This window comes from Gorilla gorilla, chromosome 8 (assembly GCF_029281585.2).
Source record: "Gorilla gorilla gorilla isolate KB3781 chromosome 8, NHGRI_mGorGor1-v2.1_pri, whole genome shotgun sequence".
NCBI classification, from domain to species: Eukaryota; Metazoa; Chordata; class Mammalia; order Primates; family Hominidae; genus Gorilla; species Gorilla gorilla.
The window spans coordinates 87,700,118-87,715,305 of NC_073232.2; the positions used below are offsets into that span (position 1 = coordinate 87,700,118).

At 34.2% G+C, this 15,188-nt stretch overlaps 1 protein-coding gene across 16 annotated transcripts in view; it reads right to left on the reverse strand.

The window, feature by feature from the left end:
- ZEB1 (zinc finger E-box binding homeobox 1) overlaps positions 1-15,188 on the reverse strand; it is a 204,278-nt gene that overhangs the window by 126,247 nt on the left and 62,843 nt on the right. For 7 of the 16 annotated variants that reach the window (XM_063710225.1, XM_055352993.2, XM_055352991.2 and 4 more), the window contains 2 exons: positions 9,670-9,812; positions 9,131-9,209 (listed from right to left, as the gene is read on the reverse strand). The exons of 8 other annotated variants lie outside the window; for them this stretch is intronic. The gene's annotated coding sequence lies outside the window, so the exon portion shown is untranslated. The remainder of the gene's footprint in view (positions 1-9,130; positions 9,210-9,669; positions 9,813-15,188) is intronic. One more of the 16 variants, XM_063710223.1, reaches the window with a different exon arrangement.

Sequence of the window (15,188 nt, forward strand, 5' to 3'; positions counted from 1 at the left end):
GCTTTAATTTCAAAGAGATCCAGATTCTCTGAAGCCTATCCATGGATACTGAGTGAAGATATTCTTAACTTAAAGGACACTAACTTCATTCCTTCAGGTAATTTCACATTAGGTTTCTAAAAAGATAAAACCCTACATAATTATCACATGGTGGTGAGTAAAGTAAAATTACATTTATAGGTAATCTAAACAGCAAGACAATAATCCATGCTCTTATGACTGGTGAATTTTTCAGTAATTCAAAACTTCCTTAATGAAGCTTTTCTCTCTCTCCTCACACCAGCTTGTGATTTCTGCTACAGTCTGGCCAGTTTCTCACTCTGCCAATATATGCTGTATTTTTTTCTGCATCAATTCTCATGAGATGTTACCCTTGCCTGCAGTGTTCTTGCCATACATGTTCAAATCCTACCTATTTGTCAGGACCCAAATTAAATTCTACCACTTCCATCATTTCTTTTTTGATATTGTAGCCAATAGTTTATTTTCCTGGGATTCACTGCTTTTGTAAACACTATTAAAACAGCAAGTCATATAATAATTTGTGTTATCACACTATTTTTGTTTGTTCTGAGTATCGCCACCATCGTGCCAGTAACAAAAGGTAGGAGTACTTCTCACCATCATCATCTTAGGCTATAGCACTATTATTATACATGACGTATTTCATAAGTAATTATTAAATAAATGAATTAACTTCAATGGTTTCTGAAAATACTGATTTGGTTGCTCAATGTAAACCTGAATTAGAGGCAAAAATTTAAAAGAAAAAACAACTTACTGTATACTTACAATGTTGTGCAACAACAAAAAACCTCAGTGAAATGAAATTGAGCATTTAATTTTTAAAATTGTATTGTCTGTTAAGTGACAATGCCCAAAGCTAGAGAAAACGCTATAAACTGAAGTGCATGATCATGATTACTTAGTTGTTCCTCTCCACCCCATGGACATGATGAGATAAGAATAAACTGCCTTGATTTTAGTTCAAATTTTGTGGTCTAAATATAGCACGGAATCATAACTGGCTGGCATAAAAGTCTATTTAATGTTCCAGTAGGTCTCAGGCATTTGTTTCATTCAGTGCTAGAATTATTAGTTATCTTCACATAAAATTTTCCAGAAGTATAACTAGTCCCAGGCAGCATCGAAAAGAGGTGAAGTCCCTCCTTTACAGCTCCTACGTCACTCTTTTGGCATAATCTTCCTTTAAAATCAGGTGCATTCAACCTGCTCTCTGATGTTCAGGGTTCCCCCCGTGGCACCCTGCCTAGGTTTGTGCTCAGGTCAGACCTCATCCCTATCTTTCTTTTCTTTCCCTGCCCAAATCTCACGAATATTTACTTCAGTCCATTAAAGTCTTACTAAATAAGTAGGTTATTTCCTATAAACAAACTCATTTTAAGGTGTCTTTATTGTGCTAAAGGAAAGACCATAATGTTGGAAAAACAATGCTTTTAAGTATGAAGGCATTTCACCAATGCCTTTCATATCATATACCTACGAAGTGCTACTCTTCTTGCATAAAGTTAGCACTAGTTTAGATGAAGTATATTCTATAAATAAAAAGAAAAAAAAGCATGAGATGCAACAAAACCACTCCTAACACATTTAGGAAAAGAGTAGCTCGTGAGATTCAGAGGTGAAGAACAGTGAGACTAGACAAGATTTGCAGTTTTCCATATGTAGAACTATTTGTTAGCACACTGTTGTTAATGAAGGTAAGGTTATTCATTAATTCAGTTAATAAAACAGTTAGTTGTATAAAGCAGATCTATGCAATGTTTCACAGATGCCTTAACTGTATCAGAAATTGAATTCGTTAATCCCCTGTATCACTAAAGCACAAGCAACAACCCACTTCCTCTCCAGTATTTGGACTTAATGAAGGGCACTGCTATTAACCCCTGCCCAAGTCAGGACCCAGGAGTTATCTCTGGTGTATCTGATTCTTCATCCCCTCATCCAATTAAGTTCTAACTTGTAAATATCTCTCTATATACCCACCTCTCTTCATCCTCATTGTCACCACACTAGCTCAAGCCCCAGTATCTCTTTCCTAGATTTACTGCGAAGCTTACTAAATTCACACCCTCCCATCCTTCATGATGCAGATTCGGCAATCTCAGAAAAATGCAAATCTGTAGTACATGCATACGACGGAACATTATACAGCTATGAGAACAATTAGCAACCATAGTCAACAATATGGATAAATCTCATAATCATAATGCTTCACCCAAGTGAATACACATTGTATGCCCCTATTTATATTAAGTACAATGTAGGCAATACCCTCCATATACAGTGAGAAGTCAGGCAAGAGGTCTCCCTTGGTGGGCAAGAGACAGGACTGACTGGAAGGAAAATGAAGGGGAACTTTTAGGATGCTGATATTGTTATTTTTCTTCATCTAGGTGTTCATCACATAGGTGGGCTAAGTCTGTGAAAATTCACAAAGCAGTATGCTCATGCTTCTATATGTATTAGGCATTAATAAAAAATTTTAGAAAAAAAAAATCTGAGCGTCAATGTCTTCCCACTGTTCTCAAGCTAAAGCCCAAAGGCTAGTATCTAATATTGACTTGCAAGATATTTCACCGTACAGTGTCATCTTTCCCTCTCTCCGTGTCTTTTATCTTGAATGTGTTTTGTTCTTCTTCCTTTATGACTCTCACATCTGCTGTGCCCTCAGCTCAAAACACCACCTTGCCTTCTCATTTGGTTTGATTAAATCTAATGTCCCTCAGATTCAGTTAAAATTTCATTTGTGCAACCTGAAATAGATTGTAGTTTTGTTTTCTGACCTCAGATTGGGTTCTGATCACTTCCACTTTCCCACCACCACTCCTCTTTAGCTGTGAGGGCAGGCAATGTGTTTTGTTTACCACTCTATTCTCACAGTTCTCTATAGATTTGATGACTGAATATATTTACTTATATCCTATACAAGGACGTGGCAGGTAGCTGTGGTAAAGTTTCAAAGTCTAAGTACTCCAGTATAAATGATGAGATTGCTAAGAGTGTTTGAATATGCAAACTTAAAGGAAATAAAAGTTAAACGTTAAATTGTTTATACACAAAAAGATATAAGCCATGCATGTATCTTTCAAGCACAGGGAGAAGTCACTTTTAATGGTTCTAAAATGTATTTGAAAGTTCTATTTTAAACAATATCTATGGTAATAAAACTCTGAAACAAAATCATAAAGTTTTAGTCATTGTCTACACACAGATGTTGAATTATTTTTAATGTCACGAAAACCAGGAACCTAGCACTGTTTTAATGAATTGAGTGAGGTCAACTAATTGCTTCAGTTTCTTTTAAGGAGAAGTCACAAAAATATTTAATATCTGTCTACCTCAACTTTTTTGAAAAAAACTATTTACAAATATTTGCAAATATTCCTAAGAAGAATTTAAGCTTTTCTAAATTAAACATAAAATAATTTGATAAATACAAAGTAAAAATATAACGTTTTATTTGTTAGAAATACCCATGGAAAATAACACAGGTGGCCTATCAAGTCGCATTCACAAACTGTTCTTCCTGGATAAAAAAGCAAAATCTGGTCACTTTTTATAATAGCAGAAAAGCATGAGTGATAACTACCTTAAGTGAAAATGTCCGAAGGAATAAAAACAAAACCAAAACTATAATGTTTCAGAAGTCAATACCATTTTCTATAATGAGATTTATACTATACATTTTAGAATCTTTAAGCACAATTTAATTTAAATAAAAAATATAAATAGTACAGCTGGGCATGGTGGCTCATGCCTGATAGTCCCAGCTCTTTGGGAGACCAAGGTGGGAGGATTGCTTGAGCTCAGGGGTTTGAGACCAGCCTGGGCAACATGATGAGACCCCCGTCTCAACAAAAAACACAGAAAAATTAGCTCAGCATCTTGGTGCACACCTGTGGTTCCAGCTACTCGGGAGGCTGAAACAGGAGGATGGCTTGAGCCTCAGAGGTCGAGGCTCCAGTGAGCTGTGGTTGTGCCACTGCACTCTAGGCTGGGTGACAGAGTGAGACCTTGTCTCAAACAAACAAACAAACAAAAAAATATATATATATGGATATATAATATCATCTGTATAAAAGTATATTAATATATTTTACATTTATATATATGTAGTGTTCCAAGTTGCCTTGTTTTCTACTCCTTTCAGAAAATAATTGTCTTTTATATAACATCCTCTATATTTCTTTTTATTCTAATATTCAGTTTATGGTATAAATGCACTATTTTTATTCTAATATTCAGTTTATGGTATAAATGCATCTTAAACTAGGCAGACTTTACTGGTTAGTACCAAGAAAAAGAAAAAATAATATTTCCTTCATTTTGAGAAAAAGGTATTAGTTTCCCTAATTAATACAGAACTTGCTTACTTACCATTTCTAAAGTCCTACTGTAACATTAAAAGCATCTTATGATCAAAAAGACCTTAAAATGCCCTTATCACTGAAAAACAACAGGAAGTGTATATAGGCTACTGAAGAATTTCTTTAACTAGGGTTCAGAACCTAAAACTGTCCCAATAATGCCCAGTGTAATGTTTATTAAGGCCATTACCTACTTTTTTAATATTCTGGAAATACAAAAATAACATTATTCACCTATTTTCTTGAGTTTTAGTTTTGGAGACAGAATTTGAGAAGAGACAAAGGGATTTAAATTATAATGGATAATTCCTTTTCTTTTTAATCTACCTTCAAGAACTTATCACACAGTCTCATACTTTATTGGAAGGCCATTTTAATGTTAACTAGTAGAGTCCACTCAAAGGGCAGAACAGAAGAAACCATTAGCAAACTAACTGCTCCCATTTAGGCTGGTATTTTCAAGTTTAATTAGTTGAAGTTAAATGTATTTTTCTTTTAAAAATCAGTATGAATTTTAAAGAAATAAACTTTAATTTTCACAAGTATTAAATTTCAAATGAAGATAAGTTAAATTCTTTCAACTTCAGTTTATCAGTAAAATGATCACATTAGACTAGATCACAGTGCTTGTTGACCAAATTTTTTGTTATGAAATCCTCTGAGAATATGATGAAAATTATGGACATTCTCCCCAGTAAAAACACATATATACAAAATATGACTGTAATTTTAGGGGATTCACAGAATCTCTGAAATCCATCCAAGGATCCCCAGGTAAAAAGGGTACTAGATTATATTTCAGGTCTTTCGTAGCTTTAAATTATGGTTTCAGAAATAAGGCAAAAGCCTTTAAACAAAAGGAAGTCAGTCTTGAGAATAAAAGTGAAAATGCAGACACAACTCATTAGTTTACTCATTGCTGTTGAAGACATTAGCTAAGCAAGGCTGAACATCTTACTTATATAGATGTGTTAATCTGACAAAATAATTCATACCTGAGACATTAGAGGTTAGGCAAAATCAGATTCTTACATAAACCCAGGATATTTCTAGACATGAAAATGTGTGACATTCACAGCTTTCAAATGACAGTAAATTGTCTCCCTCATCCCAACTCCACCATCACCACCAACTCCAATACCTTCCTTCTTAGAGTGAGGAAGAAAAATATATACCGAAAGCTATATTTGAGACCTTTCAGGTGACTGTTTTGGGGGAGGGGCAATATTTTCAAATTCTGAAATTTCTTATTTAGAAATAATTATTGGATCACACACACACACACATACAAACTTACCTGTGGTTCTTGTTCTCTGAAGGAAATGCAGTAATTGAAAACATCCCCACACTCTTGGGTACATTCTCCTAAGTGTGAATGGATTTGGAATGCACCATAGCTTAACTTTGGAACTGCTAACTTATGCCACCCTGCACTGGCAGTTGGCATCCACCTGCCTACATAAATAACAATGTAAGCCTGTCATCTTGAGTCATGCACCTTGTGAAGGAAAAGTATTCTCTGGAGAGAGGTGGTGCAATGACTGTCTTTCGAGACAAACAGTCTCTTCTATAGCACTTAAGGAGGGTAGATCCACACTACTAAGGAGGTGATTGTATGCTTCAAAAATGTACTAAAATCAATACATTAAAAATGTTAAAGAATGAAAATGGAAAGATGTTCCTCTGTAAAAGAAGCACTTAGGAGACTGATTGCTGAACTGGTCAGGATCCAATGGTCAACACCAGAGCTAAGAATTACAAGTACTTAAATACTTGTAACGAAGTAAGCCTAATCCTGGCATTCAGTAGCCTTGTATTTTGTGTTCATGCTTGACTACCAGAGGTTTATGTGACCGACGCAATGGAAACCAATGGTAGGAAAATACCTTGAAATGGCCAAGACTCTGAAAACTGCTGTGGTTACTGTCAAAGGAGAATTAGTTTTCAAGAGAAATGATAGCAGCGTTGTGCTGTTAGATGATCTACATTTTATAAATTCAAGTAATCATTCAAATTGTAAAATTTCGTAAACCTTATATCTTAATGTAATAATTTAGATTTAAAATGTTTAAATATGTATGGACTAAATCCTTGCCATTTGAGCCCCTCTTCTGTCTTAAACATACTACGTCATTAGGAAGAAATGGGCTAGAGATATCTTCTAGTTTACAGGCTGATTTTCGGAGGATTATTAAAATCCTGCGCAGAGAAATAGATGCTCTATTTTCTAGTCCTCCAAGATTCCAGGCAGCCTGATGATGTCTTCTTCTCAAGTTAAACCAGAGAAGGGTTGTCAAATAAAATATACGACACCCAGTCAAATTTGAATTTCGAATAAGCAGTAACTTCTTTGGTAAAAGTTTGCCTCAAATATAGCATGGGACATAATTACACTAAACCACTATTTGTTATTTACTTGAAATTCAAATTACACTGGACATCCTGTTTTGTTTTGTTTTTTCCTTCTGCTAAATTTGGAAACTCTAAACAAGGGGAGTTCGCAGGGTCATCCAGTGGATTTTAGCATGTATGAGGCTAAAATGAGAATTCCACTCATCGTCTAGATCTGAACTGTGGAATATGGTACCTACTAGCCACGTGCGGCTATTGAGCACTTGAACTGTGGCTAGTCCAATATAAGATGTGCTGTGAGTATAAAATACACAGATTTTGAATGCTGAGTATGAAAAAAATCTCATAAAACATTCTATTAATTATATGTTGGAATAATATCTTTGTATATATTGGGTTAAATAAAATGTAATGAAAACTAGTTTTCCCTCTTTTTATTTTCTTAATATGGCCATTAAGAACTTAAAATTACATATGTAGCTTCTATTTATGGCTCAAATTATCTTTGTACCATATAGTGCTGGTCTAGATGTCTCCAAAGGCTAGAATTTCTTTGTTGTCCCATCTCTAAAAAAAAATCAGTATGGTAAACACATAAGACTGCTTCTCTCACCTCCCTCCAGCTACCAGAGTAGGTAAAGAGCATGATCATGCCAGGGAAACAAAATTTCTAGTAGGGACTAGCATGAACTGGCTAGGAACACTTCAAAAACAAAAACAAAATGTGGCATACAGATACCAATGCAAGACAAATCAGAAACCTGATCTTTGACAAATTCTTACATGATTAGAAAAAAGAAATAAACACTAATATAGGTATGTGTATATGTACACATGAAAATCAAATCTTCTCCCAGATATTAGTTTCAATGGAAGAAGCCCTCAGTACCATTATTTTGGGGTTTTCCCTCCTACCTATGATCAAAATCATAGAACAATAGTTGATTTTGTCACCTCCTATGAATTGAGATGGATAAGTTATTAATAAGAATTGTTAAGGAAATGATCTTATTTTTGATACTGTAGATACAGACAGCAAGATCTCATAGATCTCATAGGTCCCCATTTTATTTATACATCCTACAAAACTGATCTGAAATTAGAACACGAGTTCTAGGATAGTGAAATAAACTTTTCTTTTCTAAAATATGTTGCTAAAATATGTACTATCATAAAACAAAGCTCACTTTAAAAAAGATGTATGTTTAGGGAGACTTCTTAGATTACAAGTATTTTAGTTAGAATAAACCTTTAGTTTGGTTAAGAAATAATAACCTGTTTAGTTATTTCTATAACCCACATTATAATTTTCATTAGGTTGGAGATTTAATTCAAAGTGTTTTCTCAACTGGCAAAAAGGGATAACACATTTGTCCATTCTATTCTATGCTATTATAAAGGCTAAGATATTTAGCATGCTCTTGCAAATAAAAATTTAAAAAAACTGTACATATATATAGATTATCTCTATACACCCAATAATCTATATTTCTTTTCTAATAAAACCTACATGATATCTGTTTTGAAGATTTAAATCTTTTAAGTTTACCTGCAGTTATAATAACCAAGACTAGTTCTAACTCCTCGACCATTTACATACAAAAAAAGTAAATTCGTTCTCAAGGTTTTTCAAAAAGGTCCAATTTGTATTTTTTCCTCATTCTAACAGCAAACACACAAGTATTTTTCCTCTTTAATATCTTTTATTATACAGCTATAGGAAGAACAACGGTTTTGAAAAGACAAAAAATTCTCCTGCATCAGAGGTAGGGTTGCTAGACAAAAATCAGCAGATTACTCCCCACTTTAATGGTCCATAAGAAGTTCACATTTTGTAGAACTAAAGTCTTCAGGATCACTTTAGGAGCTTTAAGAAAAGATGAATGAAATGAAATGGACAAATTTAATTTCTTCACCAGTACTTTAAGTCTCATTGTTAATACTAAAGAATACTGGGAATTACAATCTAAAATGTTTTACTAGACATTTAGTCTCTTGTTATTCAAAGTATTCTTGTCTAAGACTGACCTAATCCTAATATTAATGACATTTTCGAAATCAGCATGCTTCTGCTCTTCTCCATAGTCAATTAATGATATCCAAATGACATTTTAATTTAAGACTGGTCATTTTGAGAGACATCTATAGATTATATTAGTTAACAATAAGGTTTTCTGATGTCAGAATTTGGAAGTAAAGCACAGACATTAATTTGTTTATCCTTCATAAGGTTTCCCTGATGGAATCAACGTATTTATTCTTCATTTCCTGAAGACAGGAAGAAGTTGTAAGATGAAAAAGAAATTGCCAATTTTAAGTAATTTTTTCAAGTTTTAAGTAATATTTTTCAATTAAGATCTGACATAAAAAATTTTATGATTACATACCTTTTAAAGATTAGATGACCTTTGCTTCCACACTTTCTGAAGTGTAATACAGAATACAAAATGGTTTGAGGGGCTTTCCCTGAAGTAAAGATAAGATACAGCTTCAAAAAGATCATTAAAAGTAATTCTTCACAGCTGGCTCTATCAACTGAAGCTATTATGTCACTAGATTGCCTAAATGGTGTCATTGTTTCAAAATTCTTAATCCATATCTCAAGACATACAAGAAAAATTTTTGATTGACCCCAGCAGTTATTAACTGAATAAATGCAGACTAAACTGGAAGGTTTTATTATGACTGGGATTTTTTTTTAAGTAAAACAAAACAAAAATATCCATACATCCCCAGGACATGCTTCACTTCTAAATAACGAAAAGCACCTCTTGATGAATGTGTGATGTCCTACCCACAAGTAGCTGTCTGGGCCTCCCTTCTGTGAGAACATCTGAAGGTCTCACACCCTCAATGGAGCATTCCAAAACCAGTCTTAGGTTAGGAGCCTGGGCCCACGAGTGTGCACTCACTACACAGTGCTTACCTTTAGAGAACAAGGTGGCTGACACAAACTGATCAAGTTCTCACACCCCACACCTCCAAGAACACTGAAAAAAATCTGCAGATCTTTCTTGGTGCAGGAGGGACCTCTTTATATTCCTCTTGTGGTGGAAGTTTAAGGTTGTCCTAAGGGAGGAGAGAAGAGTAAAAGATTATACTGGGATCAAACTATTTTGATCAAGCTTATCTTCTATATTACAAAATGAAGTTTTGAGAACAGAAATTAGATAAAATCATGAGTATTCTTAAAATCACATTCTCTTCATTCACAAAAATATCTCCTCTAAATACTGCATGCTTCAAATATTACTCCTTAGACCCAAAACCTTAAGTGACTAGTTCAACATCCACCCTCATCACTGGGAAGTTGAGAAGTTGAAAAAATACAGAAAAACTGTAGGTTGCCAAATGATCATAATTATAAATTCCATTTTAAAAAATATATATAGCTAAACTCATTAAAAAGCAATGAGTTAGAGCCAGCGGAAATTCTGTCCTCCCTTTGTATTTCCAAGATAATGGCATATGCTATTTCCTAACAACAGAAAAGTAGCCCTTCGAATTCTGTTAAATGCCACAGAATAATCTACTATAATTAATAAATTATTTTGGTATGAATCAACAGTAGAATCAATCTACTAGAATGTAAAACTCCATGAGGAAAGGAATTTTGGTTTTGTTTTTTGACACACTGATTATCTGTAGTACCTTAAATAGGTCCTGGTACATAGTAAGCATTTAAAAAAAATTGTGATGATTAAGAATATTAACCGATTAGTCAATATTCTCAAGGTGAAACTTACATAAAATTAAACAAAAACCTAAAATGTTCTGACGAGTTTGAAAATATGTTATATAAAATAATACTAATATAGATGTTTAATTATATATTAAATAACTGTTAGGAATACAATATTTTAAGATACCATATCCTAAAATATTAATGACAAAATACTATAAATAAATTATTATAATCCAAATTCCTTGAAAGGAATGGAATGCTTTAAGATCAGGAAATCATGCAGAGTATTTTAAAATATATTATTAAATATCAAATATCAAAAGAAGAATATTAATACAGATGAAAAGCAATATACCTTCTTAATGCTTTAGTATTAACTGTTTTCATCCATAGAGAGTAGATCGATATAAATAAAGTGATAAAATGGTTGTCTACAGCTATAATTCTGCCTAAGTAAATCATTACCATAATATTAAATTGAAATCAGAAGATGCCATTCTATATTTCCTTATGTATTTTAATATGTACATTTTTGTCTGACTGTAATAAACAGAATATTATTCATTTGTTTTCCTTTAACTTTTAAACTATTATTAAAAACACAGAGACTTATTTCCTTTAAATGTTTTCCAACTGTTTCCAAATTTGATAAATTAGAGAGAAAAAGAAGAAACGCTGGCCGGGTGTGGTGGCTCATGCCTGTAATTCCAGCACTTTGAGAGGCTGAGGCTGGCGGATTACGAGGTCAGGAGTTCGAGACCAGATTGGCCAACATGGTGAAACCCCATCTCTACTAAAACTACAAAAATTAGTTGGACGTGGTGGCAAGCGCCTGTAATCCCAGTTACTTGGGGGACTAAGGCAGGAGAACTGCTTGAACCTGGGAGGTGGAAGTTGCAGTGAGCTGAGACTGTGCCACTGCACTCCAGCCTGGGTGACAGAGCTAGACTCCGTCTCAAAAAAAATAAAAAAGAAAAGAAAAGAAAAGAAAAAAGAAAACAAAATGAAGAAATGCTGAAATCAACATTAGATTAATGGTACTGATAAAGGACTGAATGTGTATACTTTAAAAAAATCTAACATGTAAGGCCAGTAGAATCAGAAGAAACAACTATTTATAAAGTACTTGATTCCATCTGACCCCAAAATCTGAAAATATAGAATTAAAACTCAAAACATACTGGACAATGTGTATGGTGCATTTCATTTCAGAGTATAAAATACCATTTGCTGTATGGTCAAAACCACAGTAAGAAAACAGGTAGTAAACTTGGGATGTATGTCCACCCTTCATCACTAAAATAATGCTTTAATGGACAGATTATGCTTTGATTACAGGCAGTAAAAGCCTTTCCACATTTCACAAATAATTCAATTTTATATCTTGTCTCAGGGAATCAGGTTTAAATGTGAAAAAGAGATTTAAAACAAAACTTTAGACTAAAGAAATAAGTGTACACAAAAACTCACTTAATTTAAAAACAATTTTCCTATTTTCAACATGCTGTAAGCCTTTGGAACTAACTTTGGGGGGAAGGGGTGAAAACAGTTTCAAAGTACTAAATGCAGATAATATGACAAAAAGAGCTAAAAAGGGGTAAAGACCAACACAAAGTTGGAAATCTTACTGAAAGGAAAAGACTACTAAGCTGGTTGAATCTCCCAGGCCAACAAGGGCGAAAAGGGAAAACAAACTCCCTAGACAGAGGAACTGACTAGAAACTTACTCATGCTGTGGATAATGGATCCCTTGCCTCATTTCCACCTGCAGAAGATGAAGTCTAAGTTTACCATATTCAGAGATTTAGGGCTGAATTTTTCATTTCACCTGCAAATACAGATTACTAAGCCATACTAACATCTCATTTTAAGTTCCCTACAAAACTTCCCTGAGCAATCTACTTTCCTTCTTTAATGCTGGCCAATGTTTCTCATGCAATCTGTAGTGAAAGACTGTTTTTTCCCTATTGGGGACCCAGGTTCATGGACTACCGTCATGACTATACTCAGCTCACTCTGCATAAAACTCTCCAGGCAACTGCGTTAAAACTACTGGCCTGAACTTCAACCAGGGAGACAGGTGATGTGCCTGAATGACACAAATATCACATGACTATAAGAGTTTCTAAACCAATACAGAAATTGAGAGTAAGCATTTAGTCATGGATTGATTAACAAACCAGCACGAGTTCATAGCCCATTCTTCAAGGAGCACTGGTGTAGGTCATGCGCAGTGGCTCAAGCCTGTAATCCTAGCACTTCGGGAGGCCAAGGCAAGTGAATTATTTGAGATCAGGAATTCCAGACCAGCCTGGGAAACATGGAGAAACCCCGTCTCTACCAAAAGTACAAAAATTAGTCAGGAGTGGTGGAAGATGCCTGTAATTCCAGCTACTTGGGTAGCTGAGGCAGGACAATCACTTGAATACAGGAGGTGGTGAGGCTGCAGTGAGCTGAAATCACACTACTGCTCTCCAGTCTGGGCGACAGAGTAAGACTCTATCTCAAAAAAAAAAAAAAAAAAAAAAAGCACTAATCTAAGTTACAGGAGTAGGATCTTATGTTACTCTTCCTTTATACTTTTTACTGAATCCAATTTCCAGTTTTAATTCTCATGTGCCCTTAGAAACTACTGACAAATAAACTATCAGTGACTGATTCCAGTATATTCCTTTTACCAGTTCTACAACGCTGTACAATAGAACTTTTGGCAATGGCAAAAATGTTCTACAGCTTCATTGTTCGAAAAGGCAAACATTAGCCATATATGACTACTGCTCATTTGGAATGTGGCTAGTGTGATTAAGGTACTGAATTTTTAATTTTACTTAAACAGATGTAAGTTTAAATTGCACATCAGGCTGGTGGCTACCATACTGAACAGTACCAGTACAATGCTGAAGTGTTACATTATTGTCATGTAACCTTTTAAAAATTTAGCATTTTAAAAAAATTACCTATTTCCTTCAATCCTAACACAAATATTTTAATTATGACTATCACTTTCCATACGTACATTTAGTTATGTACATACTTGTAATCATGGCATATAAATTTACTATTTTATTTTCACTTATAGCAAACATTTCTCTTTATTTCTGGAACTACACTATCTAAAATTGTGGCCACTAGCCCCATTTATCTATTTAAATTTAAATAATTAACATTAAATTAAAAATTCAGTTTCTCAGTTGCCCTAGCCACATTTTAAGGGCTCAGCAGCCACATGTGCCAAATGGCTACATATTGGATAGTGCAATCATAGAATATTTCTATCACCACAAAGCTCTCCTGAACAGCGTTGTTCTATAGTCTCCAAAAATAATCATTTAAATGTAATATTTTATGTTGCTGTTCTATAATTAGTTTTTAAGCTGGGCTATATATATATATAAAATAATTAGCATAGTGTTTCCTAATATGTTATTATGAAATTTCTAAACATTATTGTGACTCTCAGCATGTATTACTGCATTATTTCCCAAAAGGGTCTGTTAGCACTGCTTACTTGCAAATATTAGATTTCTCTTTTTAAAAATTTATGTCCTTTAATACAATGAAAAAAACCTCATATTTCTTTATTACTCATGTGTCTTTACTTTCATATTCTTAATCTGTCATATTCATTTCTCACTTATGTATTATAATCTTGATATCTAAACTTGCATATTTACAACAATATACAACTTATACCTATTATCACTTTCCTTATAATTTTTAATGTAGTTTCCACAATTTTCTATTATCCTTTTAATCATAATATTTTGGTCCAACAAAAATTTTTAATATTCAAGTATCTTCTGGGTGAGTTTTACTAATTCTTCAAATATGAGATGTAAAAGTATTCTCTCTGCTACCTTTTCTTTTTTATTCCTATGGTTGTGTAATATACGGATGATTTTTGTCTAATTAGTTTTAAGACATATCACTGAATAGTACTATCCAACACCACTGAACAAATATCCTTTAAGTGCCCCTCTCTTAGGAAAGATTATTTTGTCATACATTTAGTTATTGTATATGATAACAGATGGGACAAATTTTGTATTCCTCATAGTGCTCCAGTAATCTATGTTTTACAAAATGAAAACAAGCTTATTTGTTCAGTATTCCTCTTAAGAAAACAACTGTATTAATTCAGGAAAGTATGAGTAGAAGAAAAGAATGAACATAGATAGCATGTTCCACTCAAAAATTAAGAAAACCATTTGCTGGTCTATCACCTATTCAGGATTTCTTAACTCACAAAATGTTAAATGTTTGAAACTAGTAAAGGGGCTGGTTTCACATATGTATTGACACTGGCAGAAACCAAGGTGGCATGCAAGCAGAGACAGAGAAACTAAGGTCTGAGTCAGCCACAGGGATTTGTGTAAGTCACGGGATGCAGGCCATGTCTCCTGACTCTCACCGGCCATGAAGTCAGGCTTCAAGGGAAATTTACTTCTTTTTTTTTTTTTTTTTTTTTTTTTTGAGACAGTCTCACTGTCACCCAGTCTGGAGTGCAGTGGCACAATCTCATCTCACTGCAACCCCTGCCACCTGGGGTCAAGTGACTCTTCTGCCTTAGCCTCCCGAGTAGCTGAGACTACAGGCATGCACCACCACACCCAGCTAATTTCTCTATTTTTAGTAGAGATGGGGTTTTACCATGTTGGCCAGGCTGGTCTTGAACCCCTGATCTCAAGTGATCTGACCTCCTTGGCCTCCCAAAGTGCTGGGATTACAAGCGTGAGCCACTGGGCCTGGCCAGAAAATGT